The following is a 27,843-nucleotide window of genomic DNA, read 5'->3' on the forward strand; positions in this document are numbered from 1 at the left end:
ATTCTGTAAGCCTGTCAGTACCAACAGCAGGTGAACTGGTAGTTTATAACAGCATATGACTTGGATGTGCAGGGCATAGATCAGTAATTTACTGAGCTGTTACGTCCTTGAAAGGGATGCACTTTGTGCCACAAGGTAGATTTTAGGTTTTGTTCCTAGATCTGCAAGCATTTTGATTTGAAACTTTTACTATTTTACTATTTATTTGAGAATTAGGAACAGATGTGGGCTTAATTTTTTGCAACAAGGTTTAAATAATTAAAGCTTAAGGCATTCTTTCAAAGAAGGAGAAATAATATTTTAGGACTAGAAAGATGGAGGAGGGGGGAACTAATGAACTTCTAAGAAAAGCTTTCTGGATCTTTTTATGAAATGCCAAATTAAAAGCAGAACCCAAAGACCAAAATCAGCTAATGAAATTTTTATTTAAAAAGAAGTAACCTAAATATTCATGTGTGGAATACCTGATGGGTGACCTTTGCTGTGGGCTCAGTGGGCTGAGTTTAGAAGCAATAAGCTTGTAATTTGAGGCCTCTGGCCATGAAGGAATTGATAGAAGCCACGCCACTATAACCTACTGCTCATCTTCTGACCATCCAAATGATAAACCAATGCATTGTAATAGGGAAGATGTATTCCTAAAGCTTTAGATGAAGAGAAGGAATGAAACACCCAAGCACAACTCCAAACACTTTGTCTTTCAAAATTGTGTGTCCTGCACTAGTCTACTACAGATAAGAAGTCTCATCTTTGGTTGGAAGTTCTCAGATGTGGGTGTAGGAAGGATGTTGAATAGTTGTGCAATTGCAACCATATGTTCATTAATTAATGGGAGGTAGCCTGTCTGTGGCCTTTGGTGAGTTGTACCTGAGTCTCACAACATGTTGAGAAACACTCTGATGTTACTTCCCTGTGCCTTGCTGTATCTACTGGGCTCTTTTTTCTTTCCCTGTAGGTTTGCTGGGGCAGGGACTGTCATTTTCCTGTGTTTGTGCAGAAGCCAAGAAAGCGAGGCCTTGAGCTGTGACTGGGGCTCCCGTGTGCAGTCACAGTGCAAATAATGCCAATAATCATTATCACTGCTTATCACTCCTTATCACTCCAGTCTGTACAGCGCTGGCTGGGCCCTGGCTGAATGTGTAACATGCTGAGATTCAACGTGTTCATAAACCCCAAATCAATAATCCTCACCTTGTTCACAAAACTTGAGTTGTTAAGCATTCTCCCCTTCCTCCATCCTGGTAGCTGTTTCTGCCAAAACTTGTCCAGAAGTGCAGCGGCATGATCTTCAAGCCTGCATCATTAAGGTTGTGACCAGGAATTTGATGTGTACACCAGCTTCCATTCCTCTGGTTTTAACACTGAGTGGCATGTGTGATTGCTTTCATTACCCTGTAATCTGTCTTGCTGTTTTTACTTGCTAGTAAAATGGCAATCTTAAAAAGCACATCTTGTATTATTTAATAAGAATTGGCTCCTTTCTAACATCAAGTGGTACTTAGTTCCAAAACAAATGACAGATGATATCTGTCTTCTTCCCTGCCCACAGCTGTTAGGCAGCTTGTGTGCAAGGCTCTGTGTACCTGGAGTGAGCTGCACGTGCAGCTGCTGCTCAGTGCAGCAGAGGTGAGGCCAACATGGTCACTCCCTGTAAAACAGCTTGGAACTGGAGCACTTTGGGGAGGAGAGAAACAGCTTCTGATTCTTTAATTTTATGACCGCAGTCATCTAAATTTAAATCTTCCGTGATTTCAGGGATGATGAAACCAGATAGCTTGGGAGGTTCCTCCTTAAGGGCACATGAGAGAGAGCACCAGCCAGACAACTGGTACAGACAAGCAAGAGGCATCGAAACACACAGTGTGATCACTCGAGCTGTGCGGGAGGGAGAGCTATATTTAACAGATACAAGTGCTAATAATGAAACTTCAAAGAGAGCACGCCCTTTTCTTCCACAGCTGTGCTCTGCCATGCAGAAGAGACAGGGTAGTTTTCCAGTGGAAGTTTGCTGCATGTCTTTGCCTTGGGGAAGAAGTTCAGAGAGTAGAATTAGCATTGAATTTCAGAAAGGAATTGATCTACCGGTAAAACCATTATCGTTTACCTAAGAGATACTCCTAAAGGATTGACAGAGTGGTGGAGTTTGGTCTTGCTGAAAATTCTTGAATGAAACTGTTTTAAGTTTACTCCTTTAATGACAGAGTGACCAACTGGAGCATGACCAATTCAAAGAAGATGTAAGATAACAGATAATCATTGTAGATGCACTAACCTGTCATCATCATGTGCTTCATCTTCCTTTAATGACTCGATATCTTACTAGATGAAAGTCCCAATCCAGGGAACCTCAATAATAATTGGTCAAAGGGAATAGAGCACATTTATAAGTGAAAACATGTAAGCGCTACTAGTCAGCTGAGGGTAAATGGATCTTTCATTCTGATGTTTGGTCTGTGATTTGAAACTAGTCTGACTACTGAAAAGTGACCTCTGAAGATGGGCAGGAGGATGGTGTTCAGCTCAAATGCTACTGTGGCAACCTTTTAAAGCCTTTAAAATGACTGTGAATGTTTCTTTCCCACTGAGGTTAAAGGTATAAAACAAGAAGTATCAAAACTGTAAGTGCAGCTTTAAGGCAGTATCTTAATTGCATTTGTCAGCACCTCAGTTTTCTCCTGTTAAGTTTTCTGTGGTTTAGAGGGAGTTTTAAAAAGTTCATTTTTCAAAGGCAAATGCAGATTAGAGAAACCAAAATATTGTATCTAATGAATAGAGAGGGAGTTAGGAGAGAGATGACCTGTAATGTTTGACACACAGCCTTGCCCTGTTTTAAACAGATTATAAATTACATTATTTATTGCCTCTGACTTATGTGGGACAGATTGCTATTTAGGGGAGGACTGGATATAGATGCCAAGGTAAATGTGATAGTAGTAGTCTTCGAACCAAATACCTGAGTTAGCCTGTGCTAGTATAGCCAATGTGTGTATACTGGTAACTCACTAACAAGTTGAATATACACATTTCAAAGTGCAACTCCCATTTTAGCTCTCAGACCAGAAAGCATTGGAAAGAGGTTCTTGATAGCAAAGTCACTCAATGCCTTCTCTTACATTTAAGAGTGGAACATCTTTTGATTTTGTTTCTCTCTGCAGAAGTGATTTTTATCATCCAGCTCTTTGGTGACAGATGGGTGGAGAATACAGAGTCCCAGTTCTACTAGGTATAGCTAAAAAAATTAGCTTTCTCTTGTAAAATGACTGTCTAGACAACAGAATCTGATAAAACTAATGTTTATAATTGGGTAATTTTTTGGTCTGAAATTATTTGATGCTCAAGAGAACAAAATTCTCCAATTCCTTTGACTGACAAAAAGGGGAATGGAGCTTTGATAGTTAATTTAAATTAACTTTTGAGTTTGAATAAAGGTATTGTGGGTTTGGTTTTTTTCTTTTCTTTCACAGAGCAAACTGCAATCATATCCAGAAATGGAAATTACCCATATTTTTTTTTAACTTTAGATCTGCTACTTTTACCGCATGAAGTTTCTGTAGTACATTTATGGGGATAGCCCTTGGCAATTCCACAAATGATAAATGATGATTTCTGTGGTGGTTTAACAGTACTCAGGATGCAGCTGAGCCAAAATACTTATTTTCTTAAGATCTTACATTAATCAGAAAAGTTCTTAAGGCTTTTGTTTACAGTTGCTGGTTAATTTTCTTGTGTGATAAACTGTTGTAGTCCTCTAATTTGGGTAAGTTTTTATATAATTTCTGTTGCTGTTGCAGTGATTCAGCTTGCCCAAATACAGAATTCTTTAGCAGAAGAATCTCACTTCAATCTTCAGTATAATTTTTAATTAGATTTTTCCCCCCCCAGTATTACTTGTATTTTACACTAACTCTTTAAAAAGTAGTTTTGAAGATTCTCCTTGACAGTCATTTTTCATTGTAAGGTAAAAGTGAGGACTGATAGCTGACAGATCCAAAATGACATTAGGAAGCCTGATATGTGTCTGTCATGCTAGAGTATCACCAGAGTTGGTTTAAAAAGATCTAATTTCCTCCATAGTAGTGTTCAAGTAGCTGCATCTGTGGAGAGTATACATTTCTATGGACAATCCATTGCAGGCTTTGTTTGTCATCATCAGCCACGGAGGTGTGATACGTGGGTTTGGGGTTTTTCTCAGTTTTGTTATTTTGCACCCAATTTCTGTCTTGTTTAATAAATCTCCTCTATCTAGTAATTTTCCCACAATGATAAAACTAGCTCTGGTGGTCTTGATTGATCTCACTTGCCTTCCCTGTGGCTTCTAGGCATCACTCAAACCAACAGCTCGATTTGTTATCTCGTACCAGCCCCAGAATAATTCCAGTTCTGATGAAAAATGGTAGTACTGTTACTTTTGGGTAGCTAGATGCTGTGTAAGTGCAGAGGAATTCCAGAAGGCCATCGCATAACTTCAGTGGGCAGGAATGTGGTAGACTAATGTCAGCATAGGTAAACATAGGTTTTTAAACAGAATTTTTTTCCAGTTAGGAAAAAATTATTCTAAATCATGTTAGTGTGATGCTGAACTCAGAACTGACAGTTGCAGCTTGGAAAAGAGGCCTTGTGGTTGTCATTGACAGTTCTCCAGGATTATTGTCTGCAATGTGGAGCAGCAGCAGCCAAAAAAAGCCAGAAAAACATGGGCAGTGTGGGCCTCTTGCATCATCAGGAAAAAGTACCGAGGACTGGAAAATACCTTTTGTTGGTATTTAAAACCCTGGCGTGCTCACCACATTTTGAGCACAGGGTCTGGTTTTTGGGCCCACATCTAAAGAAGGTAGAGTTAGAGCCTTTAGTTTAGGGGAGGTACAGAGGAGGGCAGCCCTCAGTCCAGGGGTGTGGTGTCGCTGCCTCGTGTGGAGTTGCACCATTGAAAAGGTTTGATTTAGCAGGTGGGCAGCTAAAGAGGGGCAGCAGGTTCAAGGTTTACAAAATCATGAGTTGGTGGAAAGGTGAATGCCAAGCTCTTGTTGACAGAAACTCTGCAGTACCAGAGTTACAGGACACTTGGTGAAACTGGTTGGGAATCAGTTTAAGACAGATGAAAGAAGCAAGTGTTTGTTTACATAGCATGTAGTGAATTTATGCAACTTGCTGCCAGAGGATGTTTTGAAAACAGGCCATGTAGGCAGGTTCAAAAGAGGGTTGGGAGAGTTCATGGTCAACGGGGAGGAGGGTGTGAGGGGAGTGGACCACAGGACATGGGCTATTGGTTCTCTCTAAATAGCACCTTTTCTGCTTTGTTGGAGATGAACCATCAGTCTGACCCAGCTGGGTATTTCTTACATTCCTGAGCTCTCAGGCTTAGCAGCATCTTTTTGTCATTCACTTAAAATTATATTCTTGTTCATGGCAGGGTTAGATGGAAAGCACAAAGGCTCTCTTTTCTTTTTTTGTGTGTTCAGTAAGCTGCACCTCCAAGGGAGACTCTTGGATCTAATTGTTAAATGCATCAGTGCTGCAAGCCGAGATGGTTATTACTTCTTAATAAGCGGGGAAAAGTTTCCTTTTTTCTAGCCAGGAAAATTTCTGGGAAGTCCATCTGGGAATGTGATTCATCTGGGTCACACTCGTAATTTTCCTCTCAGATTCTGACGAGAGGTTTGGAATAGTGCTCAGACACTACTGATAAGATTTTGTTTAGACTTAGCTTTCAGCTGTAGTGGTAAGCAGCTACACTGGTGTTTATGCAACAAGACTCCAAACACACTTTTTATTACTTCATCAGTAGGACACACTCCCTGGTATTTGGTTATGTCCCAGCGTGCTCTGAGAATTGGGAGTTACTCAGCTCCTGCCTCATCTCACAGTTAGCAATGCTCAGGAGCAAGAGTAAAACCCACAGCTAGGAGTCATTGAATCTGAAGGATGTGAGTAATTATTTTGCTAGAAAGAATATTTTCAAGTAATTTTTTAAAAATCCTCCTTAACAAAGTTCACTTCAGTATAACAGTGCCTTGTAGGGTGGTAACCACTGGTAACTGGAAGACAGTGAGCCTACGTTTATTATCCATATTTTTCGATTTAATTTGGGTGGATATAATCTAAAAGAGATTAATAAAGATAATTTGGAGGTTTTTGCATAATGTTAAGACTGGAGAGACTGCAGAGCTGAAAAATAGTAAGGGCATTCCTTTCAAAGGTGGTGACATTTTGTTTTACTTTTACCATCAGTGTCTTATAACAGTAAAATAAATGTCCCATTTTTAATGTAATGCTCTACAATGTCTTTTATCGTGCAGGAAAACTTAATTAATGGAAAGAGCTAGATTATGTCTAAATCTGGACATTGTTGAACTTCATCATAGCCTAATGTCAAGCTGCTGCAGAATCCATCACTATGAAGGCTATGCTAGCAGTAGTTATTATTCAAGTGGATATATACATCTGACTTTTCCTTACTGGGGCATAGTTGTCCTGGAAGAAGACTGAGTATGAGCCCTTTGCGGGCTTGTCCTGTTTTCTTTCTTACTGCTTCCCTGTCCCCACTTTCTCTCTCCACAACTGCAATAGAATTTGATAGCTCAAAGTGTAAATGAATCCTAAATTATATAAGTCCTTCCTTGAAAGACACTGTAAATCTCAGCAATACACTTCTTCGAATACAGAAAAGGAGCCTCTGTTTATGGAAGGAGGGGGACTTTTTATTTATTTTATAAACACTGAACAGAAGTGTATAAAGTAAAGCTTCCTCAGTGAGTTCAGAACCAACCAACCAAAAAGCTCCCTAGCTTTTCTTCTTTGACCAAGAGAATGCTTTCTTACTAAGTTATGAAATACATTAAAAGTGTCAATATTTACTATTCCATGAACAGTCTTTAATATTTACTATTTGAACCAGCTCTTTTGTTCATTTTTGAGAGCATCTAGTGTTTCTACCCAATACACTGAAAATATTAAATGCTAACACTGTATTTAGTCATCAAAATAATCTTCTAATTTGAAGTAAACAAGTTTGGTACCAGGATCTAAAAGGCATTCTTGGTGGGTGAAAATAAAGCATTAGAAGAATACAGAAAGAGTGGCTGTTTTGATGAGCACTGACACCACAGACCTGAGCTTAGAAGTATTAGGATTTTAGTTGGTTTGGTTCCAATCACATCATGCAACAGGGAAAAACAAATGGGTGGAGAAAACCTCCTTTACTTTTTATCCCTTTCTAGGATGTGGCTGCCTGGGTGATTGGAGAGATTGATCTTCCCACCCTCTAACCATCTCAGTGCTCTAATGATTGGGGAGGAGCAGGATGGTGACTTCTTTTTGCTTCCTACAAATCATCAGCTGTAAAGAGTGAAGGAAGTGGTAGATAATGAAGTCTTCCTCAAACCTGTTTGGTTGTTTTATGGAAAGCCACAATGTAAAACTCCCTGGATTGCTTTGCTGATCCGTTGATAGTCCTCCACTCATTGAAATATTATACTGCTGCAACTTGGTCTATGCAGGGACAGGCTCTTGGTGCTGGCTGGCCAAATTCTGAGGGACATGTGGAGCCACCTCTAGCACAGGGAAGTGTGCAGGGCCCACCTGATGCACTGCTTTGTGTTCAGGTCCTCAGGGATGAGCATCAACATCTTTTGATAAGTGTGTCTGAGTCTGCTGAGAAAGCAGCAGACTCAGACAAATGCAGCAAATTAACAGATGCAGCATAAGAGAACATGCAAGATGCTGAGGTTCCCTCTGTGGCTGAGGAAAGCTGTGAGGTGCATACCAGCAGTGGTGATTTTGGTGCTCTCAATATCCATTCAAGTGGCCTTGCCCCTTAAAGCATCCATACTGCTGTTCTGCAGATGGATGAATTGGGATACTGTTACAACCTCATGGCTACCGAAGGGAGAGAGCTGCAGCTCACAGTCTAGAAAACTGTAGCAACTTTGTTCAGTTTCTGTTTCTACAGAAGTTGTTTTTTTCCACAACTATACTTGTAAAGCAGAAACTGAAATTCAATCCAATTTCCTAATATACATGTCTTTCTATTGGCAGCTGTATTTGAAGCTTTCCTTGGCTGTTTAGCTTTGAGAGGTTGACAAAGGCTGTCTGAAATACTCTTCTCTGATAATGAGGTAACTGACCGTATTGTAGCATGCAGGGAAGGCTTCCTGGGCAGCTAGAGATGGAGAAGCAGTGGAAAACATTCAGGTCCAAATCAGCTAGAAGGAGGAGAAGGCTGCAGTTTGTTACTGTGAACAGAAAAGATTCGGTTAGGTTGTATTTAAATGGAGGAGCAGCCTCCCTAAGAAGGGAGAAGCCACATGATAAACTGTCAAATAAACCAGGTCCTGAGTTCTGGCTAGTGCAGGGATAGCAGCCTACCTGTGCATTTGAGGTAGAATGCATTTGAGATAGAGAATGAAGGAATAATTTTAATAAAAAGATGAAGTTCTGACGGCTACAATTCTGTGTGGAGGCTGGATCCCCGTCTTCTCCCTGTTGCAGAATGTCAAACATTATGGTATTCCCACGACAGCCTCACTAATCCAGTTGCTGCAGTTAGGAGTGACTGTAGCCTGATCACATGTGGAGATTACTGAAGCTACAAACTAAAGTCTGGCCATTGATATTTTGTACAGTCAAGTTCTCATCCCTGAAGTTCTGTGAGCAGAAAAATTCCATCTGTTACTACTGGAGAAATATGTGAAGTATCCACATAATCTCTTCAGCCTCTCTATTCCCACAAATCACAGGGTGCTTTGACAGACATGGTTGCCATGTTCATTATGAGAAGGCTGAAGTCTTGTTGCATACTTTCAAAGTTAACTTTAACACCTTCTTGGATGTTGTCTCAAACTGTGAGATTTGTGGGGTTTTATATTTAGCTCAAATTGTCTGCTATAATTGGCTTTGAGGCTGCTTGTAGAAGGGTAGCTGACTGCTGAGGAAATACGCCTGCATTTCATGTTACTTAAAAACATGCATCTGTCTTTTTGTCATCTCAGAATCTGCTTTGCAGAGTAAGATTTGTTGGCATAACTCTTCAATTTACTTCCTTTATTTCCTTACTTCAGCAAGAATTATTTGAGGCTCCCTCTGCATCTTCTCACTTGGCCCCACACTTGTCTTGACACCCCAGCCTACCCCCAATGGTGCTCAGCTTGGCTCTAACTTTAGTTTCACTCAGCCAGGCAGTGTCTGGAGGTGTTGGCTCTCCTGGGAGCTCTGCTGAGAAGGACCCACCCAGCTGTGCTGCAGAGCACACCTGTCCCTGTGCTGTGGCCACAGCCTGGCTTGGGGTCATCTTTCCCCTGATAGAGCTTTGTAGGTTCTAATTATAGAAGAAAGCAGTGTAATGACATAGCTGCTTGACTTGCACTTTCTGAGAAAAATGAAAATACATCTGTATGGCTGTGATATTTTATACTGATAGTTGTTCTCAGTGCCTTGCTACGACCTTTGGGTGATAGAGAAAGAAAAGTGCAGTTGAATTCCTTCAAAACCTTCTGCGAATGGTGTGGAAACAAAATATAATGCAAGTCAGAAGTTTCTGTCTTCCACCCCGCCCCCGCAAATAAATGTTGGTTTTCTTTCATTTTTAGTTCAGTTGATTCTCTCAAGGTTAGTTGTAGTTGTTCTAAAATTACAAAAATAAATCCATCTAGAATGAGGATTCACAACTGATGTGCAGGGACATGCAGAAGAGCCAGCAGGCTGTTAGATATGCTTTGAAATCTGAAGTAATTATAGCTGTCTCTCTGAAGTGTTGCATTCAGGTTATACACACACTTATGCAAGGATTTTGGCATATGCACGTAGGTATATCATGGAACAGTTAATGGATGGAGGAGAATGCTGGGAAGAAGGGCTCCTCAGGAGAGTTAACATGGGTGTCAGGTATTTAGCTGGTGTAGATCTTATTTGGTGCTTTGTTCTGCAGTGATGCGAGCTCAGCGTTTTTTCTTCTTAGTGTAACTCAGAGTTCTTATTGCACTTCATGCAAATGTTTGCATATTTGTGGTAACCAGAAAAATTGCATCAAAACGATCATATATTAGTGACATGTATGATACTCTTCCTTATTCTTTATTACATGTGGTTACTGTGAATATCTTGCTGTACATGAAACAGAATGAACACCATCTTTTCACTTTTAAAAGAACCCTTCCACATTTCATCATTAAGCACTGTATTAGAAACCCCAGTGCTATGGGTTTCCAATTTTGGTGTAATTCTTCCTTTGGAAGAGCTGTCTGGCTTAGCTGCACTCCCTTCATGTGATCCTTGTTCAGTTGTAGTGTAGAAATACTTGTTAGTGCATAGCAAACCATGCAGGAGGTGCAGCAAGGTTTCTGAGTTGGCTGTGCTGCAGCTGCTATGCAGTGGTTGGAGAATCTGGCTGTTTCCCAGCTGCTGGAATTGGTGTTGCACACTCCCACCCCCTTTGACTTGGTATTGTAGCCCAGGGCTTGCTGCTTCTCTGTGCCTTGAACCTGAGTATCTGCTCTTTCCAGAAGAAATGTATGCATGAAGTGATAGAAAAAAACTATGAGGTAGAGGACCAGTTAAAGATGCTCTGCACTGGGAATAGAAAGTGTTTAGTAATAGCCTTTCAAAATTATAATCAGTATTTTTCATAAATGATAATATAACTTGAAACTAAACAATCCATTCCAATATTTTTGCCTTCCCACCACCCAGGTGATAGGTTTAAAAATGAAGTGTCGCTTGCAGAAGGAGCTGCATGTTTTGGGCCAGGGAGTACAGTTAGTTTCCTGAGCTGAAAAGGGGCCAAATCCACAGGTGAGGAGGTGCTGGGGGAGGCCTCTCTGCTGTAACTTAATTCAAAGAACAGATAAATTATTTTCAAAGTCAAAGCAAGTGATGAGTTCCTTCTTGGTAAACCAGTGGTTTACCGATTTATAAATGACTGACGTTTTCATGTTTTTATCTGTGTGCATGTGTGCATGTGTACCTGTGTGTGTGTAGAGGGAGGGGGAGATAAAACATTTGCCTCCAGTTTTGTGGCAAATGAAGCAAAAAACGTGGGACAGGTCACTTTAAACACACATCTAAATGTTTGCAATATCAAGGTTGGTGGAAGGGGTGATCTGCAGTAAAGTGAAATGTCCCTTTTTCTCCCTGCCACCTGACAGTGGGAGCTCCATGGTTGCTGCACCCTTTGGAGTACCCTGTCTACTCGGGCTGTAGTTGAGTTTGCAAAATATTACAGGGAATGCAGTGGTTTAAAGCTGCTGTTGTTTTGTCCTTCATTAAGGCACAACATGTTTTGATTTGTATGGAGAATATCTTAGACTGGATGCTTTGGCAATGTAAACAACTGGAAAAGGAAAATGCAGCTGTTTTCTATTACAATCTAATATTATGCTCATCTGTGGCTTCTAAGTAATGGGTACTTGTTTAGATATTACAGAATATGGATTATAATTTTATAAACATAGTTTATAGTTGCATATTGGTTTCCTAAATAAAAGAAAGCAAAGCAATAGTGGCTTATAGAAATGCTTGCACTGAGACAGTCATGGAAGTCCAGAGGAGCAGCTGGTATCCAAGGCTGGGAGCAGGAGGCCTCTGCTTTCTGCACTGCCTTTCCCAGAGCTCTCTTTCCCACTGCCTCTCTTCATGCTCAACTCTGTTTGTTACTACTAATGACTTCTGCTTACTAAATTTAGGAGTTGTTGTAAATGAAGATTACAGCATTGTTTTCCTGTAACTGAATCTGATTTGTAAACCCTTAAGCGGAAGAGAAAGTCTTCTTTAAATGTTTTAAAGCAGAATGTCAGTAGACATCTGTGTTCTCCCCTGGTTTAATCACTACATTAAATTGCAGCTGTGGGATATTTCCAAACCTCTGTTTTCCTTTCTTACATTTCCATTAATTTTCAATGAAGCATGGCTTTGTTGAATGAATTGGGTTATTATTTTCTGAATTTCAAATACATCGTGTAACAGTGGTGGCCAGTTCAATATTGAAAATCCACAGCTTTGAAATTTACACATCTGAATGTATTATTACTTTTTGTTGTTATAAGATTGCTCTGACTGAAAGAACAATGCAGAAAAATGTGGTTATTTAGTCCTCTCTTGAATGTCTAAACTGACAGTACACTTCAGGCAGCAGTAAAGGAGTCATCTGAGCACAGAAGAGAAAATAAGAGTATGGAAGCATGTGTCCATATTCCTAAGCCCATGTGGAAGAAACCTGACAAAAAAAGTAGAGAAAGATGGGAGGTTTGTGGGTCTTTTAATTAAGAATCTGTGTTTAGAATTACGCAAAAATTGTGCAAAAATCTGATGGTCTAAGATGAGTTAACTTTAAAATAAATATTGTGTTTGCCCTGTAAGGAAATTCAGGGTATTTTAGCTAAGTTGCTTATTCTTTTGAAAATGCATATTACAAGAAGATTTTTCACTTAAAAAATCATACGAATGTCTGTATTGTCTATATTTTGCATGGTAAAATAGCAGAACATCGAATTTGCTCATATTTTTGACAACTTTCAGTGCTTGAGGCTGAATTTCCTGTGCTTGTTAGTAGTCCCCTCCAGTTGAAATTCACAGGAAAGCTTTAGCTGAAAGAATTTAACCATCTTTAGTGAGACGAGAACACCATCCCTTTTTCATCCCTTCCAACCACTGCTTCATACAGTGTTTTGCAGATTTTTTACATGATGTTTTGCAGATTTTGAAGTGACCTTGACGTTTGGAAGGAAGCAATTGCTCCATTTCAGGGGTTGTATTTGCCTGAAAGCCACACTTTGTTATGTCAATACTCTGAGTAACTGAGAAATGCCAAGTTGCATTTACAGTAGAGCTTGCTGCACCTTCAGGTATTATTTCTAAAAGCTGTGGCTCCCACTGTGTGAGCTTCCACAGACCCCAATGCTGCTGTTCTCTTAGCAACCAGGACTTCAAGCTAGGAGAGAATCACAGACAAAAATGAAAGTTTGAAAAGCTGTTTTATCTTGCTGCAATACCAGGACTTTGACTTAGAGAAAGAAGAGGTTCCTGTGTTTGTATTTCATCATATTGTCACTGTAGAACAAGATGCCTGCAGATGCTACAGAAACTCCTGACTTCTAATGGTCATGATTCTTAATTCAAATTAAACATTGCATGAAACCTTATGCATAGTTGGTAACTAGAGAGAGATGAATATGCCATTATTGAGACTAGAGAAGATGTAATAGAAGAACAGTCATTACCAATAGAGGATGTATTTATCTATAGAAAATAACTGTAGTTTGCTTTTCCCTTCTCCTTCCATGATAATTCTTATTTCTAGCAGTCCTCAGAATTTGAACTGGAAATCATAAATTTTGTCTGACAATATGGAGGTTTGGGGGAGGATGTTTGTTGGTTTTTTTTTTGAGGCAGGGAACTGTCCTGGTTTTGGAGAACTTTTTTTTTCCGGTAATGCAATTGAACTACTTTTTCCATGCTACTATAGCCTACTTTAGCTTCTTTTTGTATATATACACACTTCTAGGCAGTGCTGCCACACTCTTACCTTTTGTACATATGATAGGTAGAAAATGCATGTTACAGAACAATGCAATAAACAATATACTTTCTGATGGAATTCTGAACTGCAAAATATATATTTTCATCTGATAACATATTGTAAAGTTTTGTTTTTTTCCTTAAGTGATTTAAGATGATGAAACATTTCTTCAGAAAAACATTAATAATATGAAAAATCTGCTGTTTCTGGAAAACAGATGTACAAAAAAACCATAGAACTGAGATCTCTTTGGTTGCTGTGATGTGTACTTTTTTTTACTCCAGAAGACTATGAAAATTGAAGTTTTGTAACAAAAATACTAGCTTTATCTTAATTAAAACCTTTATTTAAGAGAACTAGACTTTAAATAAGAATATTTTTGGTGCTGGCATGAAGATACAGATGAATAGTAGGAACTGGGATACTCTGCCATTCTTCATGTGTTCTCCTCACTACAGCAAGGACATTCAAAGTTCCTACCACTGGAGCTGCAGGGAGTTTCCAAATGTACACAAAACTTAAAAAATCAATGCAATATTCTGTTGGATAATGGGGGGAAGAATGTATAGGTAACTTCTGAAGACAGAAAATGTTTTAAAAGCTGTAAAATTTCTTGAAAACTGAATTGCTGCATTTCACCACCACTGATTATTTTTTAAATTATATTTTTAATTTTATTTTATAATTTCCCTGTGTTTTTCAGGCTGCCTTCTTCCATCTCAGGCATATGTTTGATCTGCACTTGCTTCTTGAAGTATAATGCAGGCTTCTGTTTTTTAATTTACATCTGTAAGGCTGAATGGAACATTACCCTCCTTGTTTGACCTCCCACATGCGATGCACAATCCATTAAATCTCATGTAATATTTAAGAATTTAATACATTCTTTGCATAACATAACAGTAATAATACTGACAAAACACTGCTCCAAGCAAAACTGCTTATACAAACAGCTGATCTGTGAGCAGTGGAAGTAATGAAGCTGTGTTTCCTATAGATTTTTCTCATATATTAACTGGCCCTTTCCCCTCTGCAGCACCTCTGCAGTATCTGACCAGCAGTGCTGGGCTGATGAGGGGATGGGTGCAGGGGTTGAGCATGGATGCTGACCATCCTGCTCTCCTCTTCATTTTGGGGAGAGGTTTAAATGTATCATCAGGTACTTTATAATCATTGGGACTATCAGCAGGCCAAGTTAGTTACGGATTCTTCTCAGGGTTAAGAGGACTGGGTGGCCAGTGGTACAAGTTTGTATGGTAGGTTATGAGAACAGAGAACTTTCCATTTTATGAGCTTATAAAGTGCAGTGATACATCATGATAAGGCTGAATTTTTATATATTTTGTCAAGGTTAATGTCTAGTGGATATTTTCAGTCACTGATTACCCAAGGCATCTTAATAATATGTGATATCGTGTACAGATCCTTTAGTGTGTATGCTAAGCCTTTAATCTGTATTGTTATATGCTTTTAATTTTCAGTTGACTTAACTAATAGCTTCTAAAGGGTTATCCTTAATGCTGAATTTGACAGCTCATGGAAGATTTATGTCTGACAATAATACAGTATCTCACATCTAGTGAGATCCTTACTGATACTGTTGTGAACAATGTTCATTATATGGAAAGAATTAATTGTGGCATGTTTTTGTTTAAAGAGTTTAAGAATGATTAAATTAAAATACCTGACTGAAAATTCTGAGATGATAAAAACTTTCACCTATTTTGACTTTTGCTTGTGTAATTATACAGTTTCGTAATACTAGATCGGTGTTGAAATTAAATAGATAATGTGAATGTTGATTAGTTTCCCATTTGAAATCATGGCAACTGAACAAGTGAAGGTTAGTCCATTTAGGCTGTTGGTAACTTTAAAATATAATATCAGCAGTCATTCAGGCTTTTAGGATTTTGCTGAATGAAACTCAAAAGAAACAGCAGTAAAAGACTTTATTTGTCTAATTGGTCTTTATAATTTGGATTTAATTCACAGCTGTATCCAAATAGGGCTCCCCCCTCCCCAAGTGCCTGCCAGGTGCTGCTTCCTCTGTTCATGTACTTCAAACCTGAGATAGCTTCATTGTTTGAATGAGATGGTATTTTCTTTGTGCCCTTTTGTCACCCTATATTTACTATTTTCTTGTTACCATGGTTTCTGGAAATAAATTGGATGACAGTTGTTTTGAAAACCTAATCTATATACAAACAAGTTTTTTAGTGTTTAAATGGTGCAATGAATAGTTTAGCCAGGGACTATCTCAGAGCTCATTAAAGTGCTCAGCATTGTATTGAGGTTAATCCCATTGCAGTCTGGGGTATGTTGATCGCTAATTCAGTGGGAGGAGAAGGGTAGAGCTCTTGCTTTACCAGTAAAGGCTTATTTTCTGATGTTGGAATTTTGTCTTTTTTTTTTTTCCCCATCTAAAAATTCTATTGCACGTAGAGTTTACTTAATTTTATAAACCTGTTTTAATGTGGAACAATGCTTGGCTGTATGTAGTCACACTCAAATGTTATTTATTTTGCAAGTATTGGTACTTTTGCCTCCCACCCTTGTGCATATGGGTTCTTGTAGTTTCAGACCATGTAACACGAAATGTACATTTCCCACATAGAATGTGTTCTTCAGTTTGTAGGAGTGATCCAGGAATGAGGCATTTTTCCAGTTCTTTTTATTCTCAGCAGTGTGTGGCTTGCCCGACGTTTTATTTATAGCACCTTGTCCAGATGCTGCCCTGCGTCTGTCTTCACGTGGGCACTGTCAAGACATTACCACCCTGCTGGCTGCCCCTGGCACAGTCTGAACTCTGCTGTCAGGTAGCAGTTCTCGGCTCACAGGCGAGGCACTGAGACACGGGAAGATTAAGGCAGAAAAACGATTCCCTAGATATTATAGTGACTGCATGTTGAGACTGCATGACTTCCTCCTCCTCACAATAAAATTTCATGTAGAAAATAGATGGGGTTTTATCTTTTCCATGAGACCAAGACAAAGTAACTTGAGTAGAACTATAGAGCAAATCAAACCAAGAGCAGAATTAGATTTCAGGTCTTTCTGCATGTGGTTGTGTGTTTGTCCACCTGTGGCTGTAAGTTGTATACCCCAACCATGGCACTTTACTGTTGGCAGCTTTTTGATGCTTTGAATTTCATTTGTCAGCTTAAGTGTCAAAGGAGCCTGAACATAAGGTCTGAAGTGTTGGGAAGAGGAAGATGCCATGTGACTTGTAGAGAAGTTTTGCAATTTGTGGCAGAGAGGGAAGGTAAAAAGGTCAGGTCAAATGAGTGCAAATTACTAGAAATAAATTGTGAATGTATGTGGATGAACATAAAAATGCATTCTTACTGAAACAAATGATGTTGTACGTCAAGAGTTTTCGGGGATTTCTTATCTTGGTCTTCAAAGCAGAAAACAACATGTCAAAGCAGTAAATGTAATCCATTTAATGTCAGACTGATGGTGGTATCTTGGTGAAAAGCTAAAGCTGTGGTTAAACTATTATTTTCTAGTCCACCTTGAAGAGGTAACAAACTTGACTGTTGCTTTTTGCTTTTTACCAAAGGCCTTCTCCTTTCCCTTTATTAAAGTACAACCTCTAACTTGTTTTCAGCTGTTTCTTCTGTATGGTGGTTTTTATATTATGGTGTAGCAGACGGTGTCAAAATAATGGATGCTTTTCTTCTGCCTTGGCTTTCCAAACTTCTTAGTACAATTTTGTCAACTTCATGATATTTAATTTGTTTTTATCCCTTTCCTGCTTTGTTTTCTTGGCATGTTTTTCACAATGTGTTTTCCAGTAGCTCTTTATTAACCTTTTTTGATATTTAATGCGCTGTTGTTTTGAATTGAGGAAGTGTTTCATCCAAAATCACTGCAGAACTTCCTTCCCATGCTGCTGCCCAGACATGCTGCAGACTAGCTACTTAATTTGCACTGGCAGAATTTCAAAGTGAAGGTCAGCTAGCCAGGTTATCCCCCCGCAGGGCTTCTGCATCCCTTCCTAAATGCCATTTTTCTTCTGCCTGTTCTGCTTTTTCCCCTTATTTATCCATTGGGAGGAAAATTACTCCAGCAAAGTTGAATGGTGCGACTCCTTCCTTGCTTTAAGCTGTAACTCTCACAATTTAGCATGTATCACAAAAACAGTTTCAAGGCAGTTTAGACTTATTTATGTAGGGTTTTTAACGTTGTCAGAGAAAAGCATATCTGACAGAAAATGAGCATTATAAAGTTGGGTCAGAAAAGCACAGGAGAAAGTGGCAAGGTTTGGCTTCTGGAACGGGGAACCAAACCAGAGTACCAGAAAGTGTGAAATACAGATTCACAAAAGGATAAGGATATTCAGCAGCTGAGATATACTCTGATTATGTGATAGCTACATTAGGTATTACGTGTTGCTGAGCTCCACTGCTGATGTAATTTAGTTGATATATTATGAGCACAGCTTCAGTGCACTCAATTTTGGTCAAAATTAATTGTGTATGTTTAAATTGCTGACAAGATGAGGGGGTGTGAGTGCATCTAAATTCACCCAGGTCATCTGTGTTCTATAGTCAGAGCAGTTGTAATGATTCCCAGCATTGGTGAGTTCTGTTGAATTCAAAACTACCATTGAAGTAATTTAACTTAAAAAATAAAAGCTTATAAAGTGTACTTCACCAGTGCTTACTTGAACTGAGTGTGGGTTATTGGGTCATCAGGAGAGGTGTGAATGCCACAAAGTCTTCAGGGTTAGACTCTGTGAATGGAATAGTACAAATTCCAAAGTAATGAATTATTCCCGTTGTTGAGTGTGCAAGTTTATTTGAATTGTAAAGACAGAAGCAGTGTTGCCCAGTGGGGACTGAAGCTATTAACTAGGTGGTGCACATTTTGGGTCTGATATTCCTCTCCTTATTGCAGTCTGGGGAGGGGAGGAGACCTTGAGCCAGCAGTAGGTTTATCTAAAGGATATCAACTGCAAACAGTGCTGCCAAGAGTATTAGAAGAGTATTATGGGAATATTTGGGATGGACTTGGAGTATTGATCTTATGAGATCCCTGGTTCATAGTAACATCATTATTTTCAGTCCTGAAACAAAGGGAGTTTCTCTTCACTGTAAGCTGGACTCAGCCTTTAGCTGATTACTCAGTTGGACTATTAGCAAAGGAAGGGGAAAGATCCAGACCTTCAGTCCTTACAAAAGTGGAATACACAAACATGAGAATCCCATTTATAGTGTCACACCTTTTAATGAGAAATAATTTGCCCATATTTTCCATTTCATAGAAACCAACCAACCAAACACCTACAGGCTGCATCTTGGATTTTTGTAACTTGCAACTGCTGGACAGTTGTTTTGTTTTATGTGTTGCTTAGCTGTGTCGCTGCAAGAAAAGTTGTAGAATTTCTGTACAAAACATGCTATTGAATTTAAGCTCTTTCTTTCTAAACTTAGCTGTATCTTGTTTCTTTTAATCTTCAAAAAACCCAAAAACTTGGTGACTTTTTTCCCCAAAATCACAAAGATGAAAGATTTAATAAGAAATCCAGTATTTGGGTCATCAGTCTTGTTCAAAGCCATAACTGCTACTGATTTTGTGTACTAGAGCAGGAGATCCCTTCAATATTTTTTCTACGTAGAAACTTTGTGGTTTCCTTTTTTGCAGTATGTTTTATTCCAGTGTAGAGAGCTGGCTGGTGTCCTTTTGAATGGTGGAACCAGGCAAATCTGACCTCCAGCAGGTTCTCTCTCTCCCATGCCAGGTGCTCAGGGGAGGCAGTCCTTGGCTTCGTGTCTGTGACAGCAGCCTTTCCTGCTGACCTCAGTGATGGGTTTAGTTTTCTCTTGAATGAGTTTAAATCAGGTTGACATGCAGTGGAGCTGAAATCAAACATACGAATTCTTTGCTGGGCAGAAGCTCATCCAAAGAATGTGTGTGGTTTACTATGTGCTTTCCCACTGTACTTACAACCCAGGAAATGGGGTCTTAAATGTAAAAACCTGGTTCTGCTAGTCATCTTATTTTTAAAGTCTCATGGCTGTTGTTTTTTCCCACCTTCCCTTTCTGAGGAAAATAGGAACATTTTCTGCTATAGCGAGGATGGCTTTTTTTTTTTTTTTTTTTTTTTTTTTAGGGCTGTGCATGAACTTTGTTTGAACCAATAGCAGAAAGACTGTATCATCTGTAAATGGTCCTTAGGTTCCTTCCTCCAGCAGTGAATGACCTCTATGAAGGAAAAAACGGGTGGAAACACCAAATTCAGTTACTCTGCTTAATAAGAAAGGACTTGGTGAATCCGAATCTTCAATAATTCCCCTTTTAAGACGTCCTCAGGAAAGCTGAAATAGGATTTTGGGGTACAAGGAAGAAAAGCTTATCAATTAAATGTAGATTACAGCCTGGCAAGTTAAATAGCAAAGTTGTAATGACTTTGTTTGGTTCTGTTTGAGTTGCTTTTGTTAGACTCGGGCTGCAATTAACACACTGGAGGAGCCATTGTTCCTGCTGCATTCCTTTGCTCTTCCAGCGTGCTGGGAGTGGGGCAGCGCTGCAGCTTATTTGCATCTCTTTGAAAAGGAGTTACTTGAGCTCGCTTAAATTTTGGTCGATGTTTTTAATTTATCCGAATGAGATACTTGCCGTGTGTGAGTGCACGTTAGTAATGCCAGGAAAAATATAAACAGGCACTGCTTGTGCTCATCAGTGAGCACAGAAACGGGGATGGATTCGGCTTGTGGGGAGGTGTGCAGTGGGTCGGGATAATTCGGTGATGACTGACGCAGATGTCACCAGGACGAGCTGTAAATGAGTTTTTCAAGACTTCTTAATGCGTTTACTTTGTGTCGCATTTCTAAAGACACCCCGTTACACCTGTCCAGGCAAAGGGTGCCTAGGCTGCACTGACACCTCGACTAGTGGAATCCTGCATGAGTCCTCCGAGTATGTTCATAATGGCTCTCCTTTTGTTTTGAGCTTTCGTTCCTGAGCTTTTTAGTTTTTATGAGCTAGATCTGTTTATTATGTGGGAAGTCGCTGTTTAATCTACATGGAATGAGGTTCTCTGTATGATCCTAAAGTAAACAACAAATGCATTTACTTCTAAACCTTTTATTTATAACTAGTAACTATGACAGGGAGTCTTCAACTAGTCCTTGTTCATGCTTTCAAGTGAGGTGTCGGTGGGATAGGTACACTTCTGGAGAATGTGTTTGGATTAGCAGGGTTGACAGCAGAGTTGCAAAATATTCTCATTCAGCACATTTGGAAAAAATCTGCTTTTTCTCCAGTCAAGAATCATCTTTTCATTGACCTGGCTCTGTCACTAGTGTAGTTGTTTCCTAAACAGATGCCAGCTGACACTGGAAAGGTGTCACAGTGTACTGAGCAGGTCTGATGTCTGGGAGCTGTGTTTTGCCCTGCTGTGTTAATTAGTGACAAAGTAGTTGCATTTATTTGCTGAAATGATCATGGAACTTCAACAGCAGCTTCATGTTACTGGACTATTTTGAAATAAATGACCTTTTGGAAGGGCATTTCCATTGGTGTTTTAGGGACAAGGCATATTATTGACTCTTAATAGCAAATGGAAGTTTAAATTGGCTACTGGAAAGCCTTTTGCTGGCACATTGCTTGAATTTTCACTTCTGTTTGCTTTGTTATATTTTTTCCTCCTTGGTTACTTTCAAAGAGAATGGAGTGTAAGGAAGGAGTAAGGATTACACTTTAAGTGTAGTTTAGCAACACATCTATGTTATGTATGAAAATCCTGTGTAACTTCAGAAAAGAATATATTAAGTTGTCTAGACACTCTGCTCATAGTTCAAAATTTAAGTACTCTTCTCAAGCTCCCCAATAATGGAAATAAAATGAAATATCAACTTATTTTTAGTTACTGGATTTAAGAATGGGATTTCAGCTGTAATAGGAACTGCAGCTAGCTGTGCTGTATCCATCCTGGACTAAGAGATTTGAGAAGGAAGCTCTGCCAGCTGGAATGTGCGTCAGTGTTATCTGCATGTGTGTTGTAACAAATGTTGAGCAGAGACTACTTGTCAGAGGTACCTTGCAGTAACTTCTAAAGATGCCTGTTTGTTTCAGTACATTTTTCTTGCATCACTAACTTTTTCCATAAAGTCAACCACAAAATGCATTGTTGGGGACTCCAGCTGAAACTTGTGGTGAATAGGAAATAGATTAAACACAGGTTTTCCCTTTTCTCTGGTTGCCAACAGTGATGTCAGTAGTTTTAATGATCCTTACCTCAGCTTGCTGCTGTCCTCACACTCTCTATTAAAATGCTTGTCTTCTGCACTGTTTTGTGTGTTGTTAAGGAAATGCTGATGGCTGGAGGTATCCAGCCGATTACTTCATGTCCAAATAAGGTTCTTTCACCTTGAGGCACACTGTAATAGTTCACTGAAGAGAGAGGAGATTCAGACTGTTTTGTCAAAAATTTGGGAAATATTTTTTTGAAGTGCAGCAAAGAGCATTTGTATACTAAAACTGAGGATGGGGCTTTTGGCTGTGCGTGAGGCACAGATAATGGATCCAAGGTTTATAGGTTGAGTGTATTTCCAGTGACCTTGGAGGAGCAGCTTTGCTCTCAGATTGTCTTTTTCCTACACATCTTTGTTCATTCAGACAACTGGCACCAGTGTACTGTAGCAGTAGTGTGGGTTGTCATTCTCAGTTACTCAGTTCATGTTTTGTTGAAAGAGATTGGTTGGAGGAATTGGGTATAAAAGCAAATAATTGCAATCAATACTTTCAGATGGTCCTTAGCAAAGATCCTGGTTGATTTCTTTTTCCTTCACAAAATTAAAAGCAAATCAAAACTACCAGTACACTTTCAGGAAAGGGTGGCAGACAGATTTTCATGTTGCAGTGCGGAAGATCCTGGAGGCATAAGTACAAGCTTGAAACTGCTCTGTGCCCCTGTGTCCTGTCATACCTGCAGCTGACATTTGCATGAAATTCAGCCTGTACCATGTCCTACATAATTCTGGCTCTTCATCCTGTCTCCAGCTCTTGAATATTTCAGGCTTCTATGATTTTTCATTCTTTTTACATATATGCTGGACTTTAATGTATGAGTGTTTGGGTTTCTGTAATTGTGGGTTTCTTCAGTTTTATTTTCTTAGTGAATTCCTCTAGGAAGTGTTTTGTTTTTCCAATAGACTTGTTACTCTCTTTCTTCCTCTGCTCTTCTGTCTTTGGAATCCAGGAATGAATGCCCTCTAGTAGTGGTTGCGATGACTTCTTGGCCATATTGATGGAATTGGTGAGAAACTGGATGGGACAGGCCGTTTTGTTCAATAAATGATGTATTTGAGTTTAGATGACCTGAATACTAGTGAAGAGGTGTAGAACTTGGCCCTGATACTGCAGATCATGTATTATTTATGTACTTAAAATCCCTTAGCAGAATCAAGTGTGGTGATGTAGAAAAGCTGTTTCTTGCTGTCCTTCCACTTGCCCTGTCAGTGCAGGGCGGGTCGGACCTTTGGACCCTGCTGGGGGAACCCAACTGTTCCTCTGGCCCTGCTGGATGGGAGCTGGGTGTGGAACACCCACCTGGGATATGCAGCACACAGATCATGCACACTTTGCTCCTCCATTTAAGTGAAGCCATTTCTCTTTTGCTGCTTGTCTTTATTAATAAAGTATGGCATTACTGGCTAATTTTAGGTCAAACGTCGTTGAAAGCTGCACAGCTATGTGAAGCTGTGTATAGATATTTGGGTAGGAACATTCCAGTAGATCGCAATGTGAGTGCAGAAGAAAGTTGAAAGTAAATAAGAGATCTGTGAGATAATTCTCCAGGGAGTTTTCACAGCATACCACACATCATTTGCAGGGATAGGCTTTCCTTTCACTTGAAGGACCACACAAAGTAAATTTTTTTCTTGTGCAATTAAAGAATATGGGACAGGAGGTCTTTTCAGTTTTTTTACTTCAACGTGTCTTTTGGAAGTCTTTATTTGTACTGAGGAAAATGCACTGTTTACCTATCTGTTCAGGAGCACAGTTAATATTGAACATAGAAATAGACACACTTTTGTGTAAAATATGAATCTTGCTTCAGCAGATTTTAAGCAAAACTACTGAAATGTAAATGCTGGTAGTCCTCAAACCCCAGTTAAAAGACAAATTGTATTAATTTCAGTGGTGCATGGTTCAGTCCTCAGTGGGTCTGGCTGCATGTCACTGGTGTGCAGAGAGGAGCCTGGGGTTGTGGGAGGCCAAGGGGTGGTGGGCAGTGGGGGCCACCAGGGCTCTGTGTGTGGCCAGCCAATGCCACAGGACCTCAGGAGCAGTGGGAGGCAGCCCTAGTGCCCCAGCGTGTGACCTCAGCCCTGCATCCCCCAGCGGGGACCATGCAGCTGCCACAGCACTGCCAGCAGGACACAAGGCCATCCAGCCCTGTGTGCATCCTGCTGGGCACTGCCTTGCTCCTGGTCAGGGGCTGGCACTGCCAGCCTGCCTGGGGAAAAGCAGCAGAGTGCAGAGGACTTGCTGACACAGACTGGTGCGCTGTGTGCTGCATCAGGGAGGCTGCAGCCAGCACATGAGGACAACTGGGAGGACAGGGTCAAAGGCAGCTTCTGTCATTCATTCCCCATTAAATCTATGCTGTGCATTATTGGGGTTGCAGGACCTTTTTATCTACCCAGCCCTTTCTCAGAGAGAAGCAGAATGTAGGTAAATTTATGAACTTTACCAGGATTTTCTGCATACAATTTTTTCTAGAACTCATATGTCAGTTGGGAACGGTAGTGCTGCACCTGAATGCTCCATTCCTTTGTCATGCTTCCCATGCAAGCTGTGGTGTTTGCAGGTGGCCAGGAAAGCCTCTTATAGGGCCTGACATCCAGTGAATCTTCATGAGGTTGAAGCTCATGAAAACGCCAACAGCAGGCTGGTGTTTGGAGCTTTCCTTTCTCTTGTCACAGGAGCTTGTCAGAGTTAATCAGTATGGACACTTAAATTGTTTCTGCTTAGGTGAATCTCTTGCAAGTTTTAAATGTGTTTCTGACTGCTTTGAATTTTATTGCCAACATCTGTTTTAAATGCTCTTGGGATTCACATGCTTGAGTACAGTTCAGCTGTGTATGCCATAATTTTTCAAGGTGCTAACACTTTCAGTTTGGATGATAACTCTTTTAAAGACAAAAAAAAAAAAAAAAGGGGGAGGGAAATAATTGCAGAAAAGCTTTTAAAGTACCCATGATGCTAATTTTCTTTCTCTTTCAATTTCAGAATGATGACCTACACAACCTCAACAAATCCTTCTTTTAAACTCATGGGTATCAAGACTATAAATGTTTCATGCTATCACAACTAGGACCTCACCTCCTCCTCCTCCTCCTCTTCCTCTGTAAATGGGTACGATGCATCCAGTTCAGTTTGTTTACTTTACACAAACCTCAGGAGTTGTTGACTGAGCTGCACATCCTGTGTTGTGCCAAGCAGAAGCACTGTGACACCTGGACAACAAGTCTCTCTTACTTCATCCTCTACCGTAAGGACTTAGCTGGCCACATGAACTGATGTGCCCACCACTACATCATGGTGAGAATGGGTATTTTACTAGCACATTTACACAACTTCATTTGCTGCTGAGAACCTGTATGACAAATCATCATTGTAAATTATTACATACAAAACTTAATGTTGGTTGAAGAGTATTAAATATTTAACATAGGTTTTGATTTATACATGTACTTTTTTAATTAAAATGTAACTTTCCTACAGCACATCTTTTTTGATGTGGAACTGAGGTATACTATATTCTGTTGTAAACAGAGTGGGGAACCTGCTTAAAACAAGGCTTCTAAGAATAGAGTAGGGTACTATTCTTGTTTTAAGATTGTAATTCAGAAAATAATATAATACAAGTCATTGGTCCCTGGGCCTTGATTGTACAGTCATATTTACTGATGCTATCAGTTGTAAGATAACCCTGATGCTGAGCTGAATTCTTTCCAAAAGAAAAATAATTTTGTACTCCTTGTAAAATAATAGTCTGTATTAACTACAATGAAGACAAACATTACTGTACATGGGTATTTACAAGTGTCAACTTGAATTCATCAATTGCACAGGAACTGACAAAAAAATCAGAAAAAAGAAATCAAAGTCTTCCATTGTATATATTGTAAAGAAGCAAAACAAAAAAACAACCAACAGGAAACCACAAAGCAAAATGGAAACAAAAAAGGGTGAACTTTTTAAATTGACTCTTTCCCTGGAATGAAAATGTGGGTGTTTGTAAATTCTGGAAATCTCTTTCTATATGTAATAAACTAGATACTGTTTTATCTGCTGTAGTGGTTTTTGGGTCTTTTTTATTTTCTTGGTAAGCTGTCTCAAATATCTCCAATTGTCCCACCAGGTTTCTGTGATGTTTCCATTGTTTGTCACTGAGAATGGCTGTGGACCACCATAGCTTAAGAATGAAGTCAAGTGTAATTAGGAGGAGCAAGGAGTATGCTTCCTTGCATTATTTCACTAAAGCCCTTGCTTCAGTTTTCTGAAGACTCTTCAGGATACAGCTCTCCTTCCACTGAATTTGGGGGAAGGGTTCACAGCACATAAAATCACATGGAAGCCATAGCAAGACTTCAGCATAAAATTTAAAAAGAACGGCTCAGATGATTGTCTGGAAATCAGTGCAAGAGGTACAACAAGGAAGAATTCTTCTGCGACTCTCCTCTACTTCACTCTGATTCTATGCAGATGGAAATTCTTTCGTGCACAGCATTTGCAGAGTCTTAATTCTTTTGGGGACTGGAAAAATACTGAGATCATGGATTTTCAAGTAAAATGTTGTTGAAGTGATAATTGAATTTGAAGCCATGTCAGGTCCCTGTTGGTCCCTCCTGCTCTGCGAAGCAACTCCATGGGCCAGTGCACATTCAAAAGAATTCTTGTTATCAGGAAAAGGCAGGCAGGCACAGCAGCAGCTCTCCCTGCAGGAAGGCTGTCAGACCCTCGAAGAAGGGGTTTCTTCCCCTTGAGATGTTTATGATGTCTGGGATTAGGCTGTGGTTAGTGCAGTGTCCACTTCTGACTGCAGAATAGATGAAGGGGCCATTGCACAGCTGCTCTTCACCCCTCCTTTGGCTGGAGGCCTACCAGTCCCTTAGCTCTGCTGGTATTACTGCACATATAAAACCACTGTGACCCTGTCAAGTCAGAATATTCACTCAAGAAAGGACTTGCAGCTTAAGAATGCTTAAATAACTCCAGATCACTGGGAACAGCTGCAGGAGTGGCGATGCTGGTGCGTGGGGAGGCTGAGAGGAACCTGTGCCTGCCCAAGTGCTGCCTTGGGAAATGTTGGCCTTTGCTGCCAGAGCAGTCTCCTCCCAAAGAGGCTCATACCAAGCAGTAGCAGACAAGAGGCTTTGCTGCTTTTTTATGTAGAAAGGGGCAAGTCGATCTGGAGTAGCTCATCTGTTACCCTTGATGAGCAGTGATGTGGATTTTCCAAAGAACCATTAATATCTAAGAAGGCAGCACTTGCTTTAAAAAGAAAGCCACTTGCATCAGACAAGTATTTAAATTTCCAAGTTACCCATTTTAATTTTATCTTGAGCCTTTTTTTGTTATTTGTTTTTTAAATGGGGTTTAGTTGTAATGAAAGCTTGCATATATTCTGAAGTGAAAACATAAAACCAGCTCACCCTCGACCCCTTTGCCCAGTCTTCTCCAGCTTCATGAATTAAATTAAGTATTCATTGTGTTGATTTGGTTGCTAAATATTAGCCTGTGCTGATGTTAAAGTGCCTTGCATAGAAAAGCATTTAATGTCCATTGTGCTTTGCATTGTTCCAGGTAATTTGCAGAGTCTGGCAATTACTGAAATCACAAGTTAGGAGGTGCTGGAAGCTACTGCTAAGGTTTAAAAGGCACCAGTGAGTACATTTAATGTTGGCAGGAGTATTTCACAGTTATACCTCTGTGAGAAAATTTTGTTCATAAAATATGAATTCTACAAAATTGTAGGAATTGACAGTGGTCGTTAGGGAAGGGGATGGTGGGGGGATAGTGCTGATTTGGTGGGTTTCCATTCATGTTAACAGTAACAAAAGGGCAGAGAAGCAGCTTGTTAAAGATGGTAAGGTACATAGGGTTTATGTTAACCATTATTTTTTCCTATGTAAAAGATGTCTGTTCAGCAAATGTTTTGAAAATACTTTTGCTACGAAATTAATTCATAACCAAACCTGAAACTCTTGATTATTGCATAGATTTTTATTCTTATTAATTACAAACTGTAATAAATATATGATTATGAACTAAACCCTTTTAAATTAAAGCATAAATGTCTCAACAATACAGTACTG

The 27,843-nt window shown here is 39.7% G+C and overlaps 1 protein-coding gene across 1 annotated transcript in view; it reads left to right on the forward strand.

Moving 5' to 3' along the window:
• Positions 1-25,817, forward strand: part of IRS1 (insulin receptor substrate 1) — a 48,117-nt gene extending 22,300 nt beyond the window's left edge. The window contains exon 2 of the mRNA XM_085069615.1: positions 24,752-25,817. The gene's annotated coding sequence lies outside the window, so the exon portion shown is untranslated. The remainder of the gene's footprint in view (positions 1-24,751) is intronic.
• Positions 25,818-27,843: the final 2,026 nt, after the last annotated feature.

Source organism: Lichenostomus cassidix, chromosome 9, assembly GCF_008360975.1.
Source record: "Lichenostomus cassidix isolate B80296 chromosome 9, HeHo_3.0, whole genome shotgun sequence".
In the NCBI taxonomy this organism is placed as follows: domain Eukaryota; kingdom Metazoa; phylum Chordata; class Aves; order Passeriformes; family Meliphagidae; genus Lichenostomus; species Lichenostomus cassidix.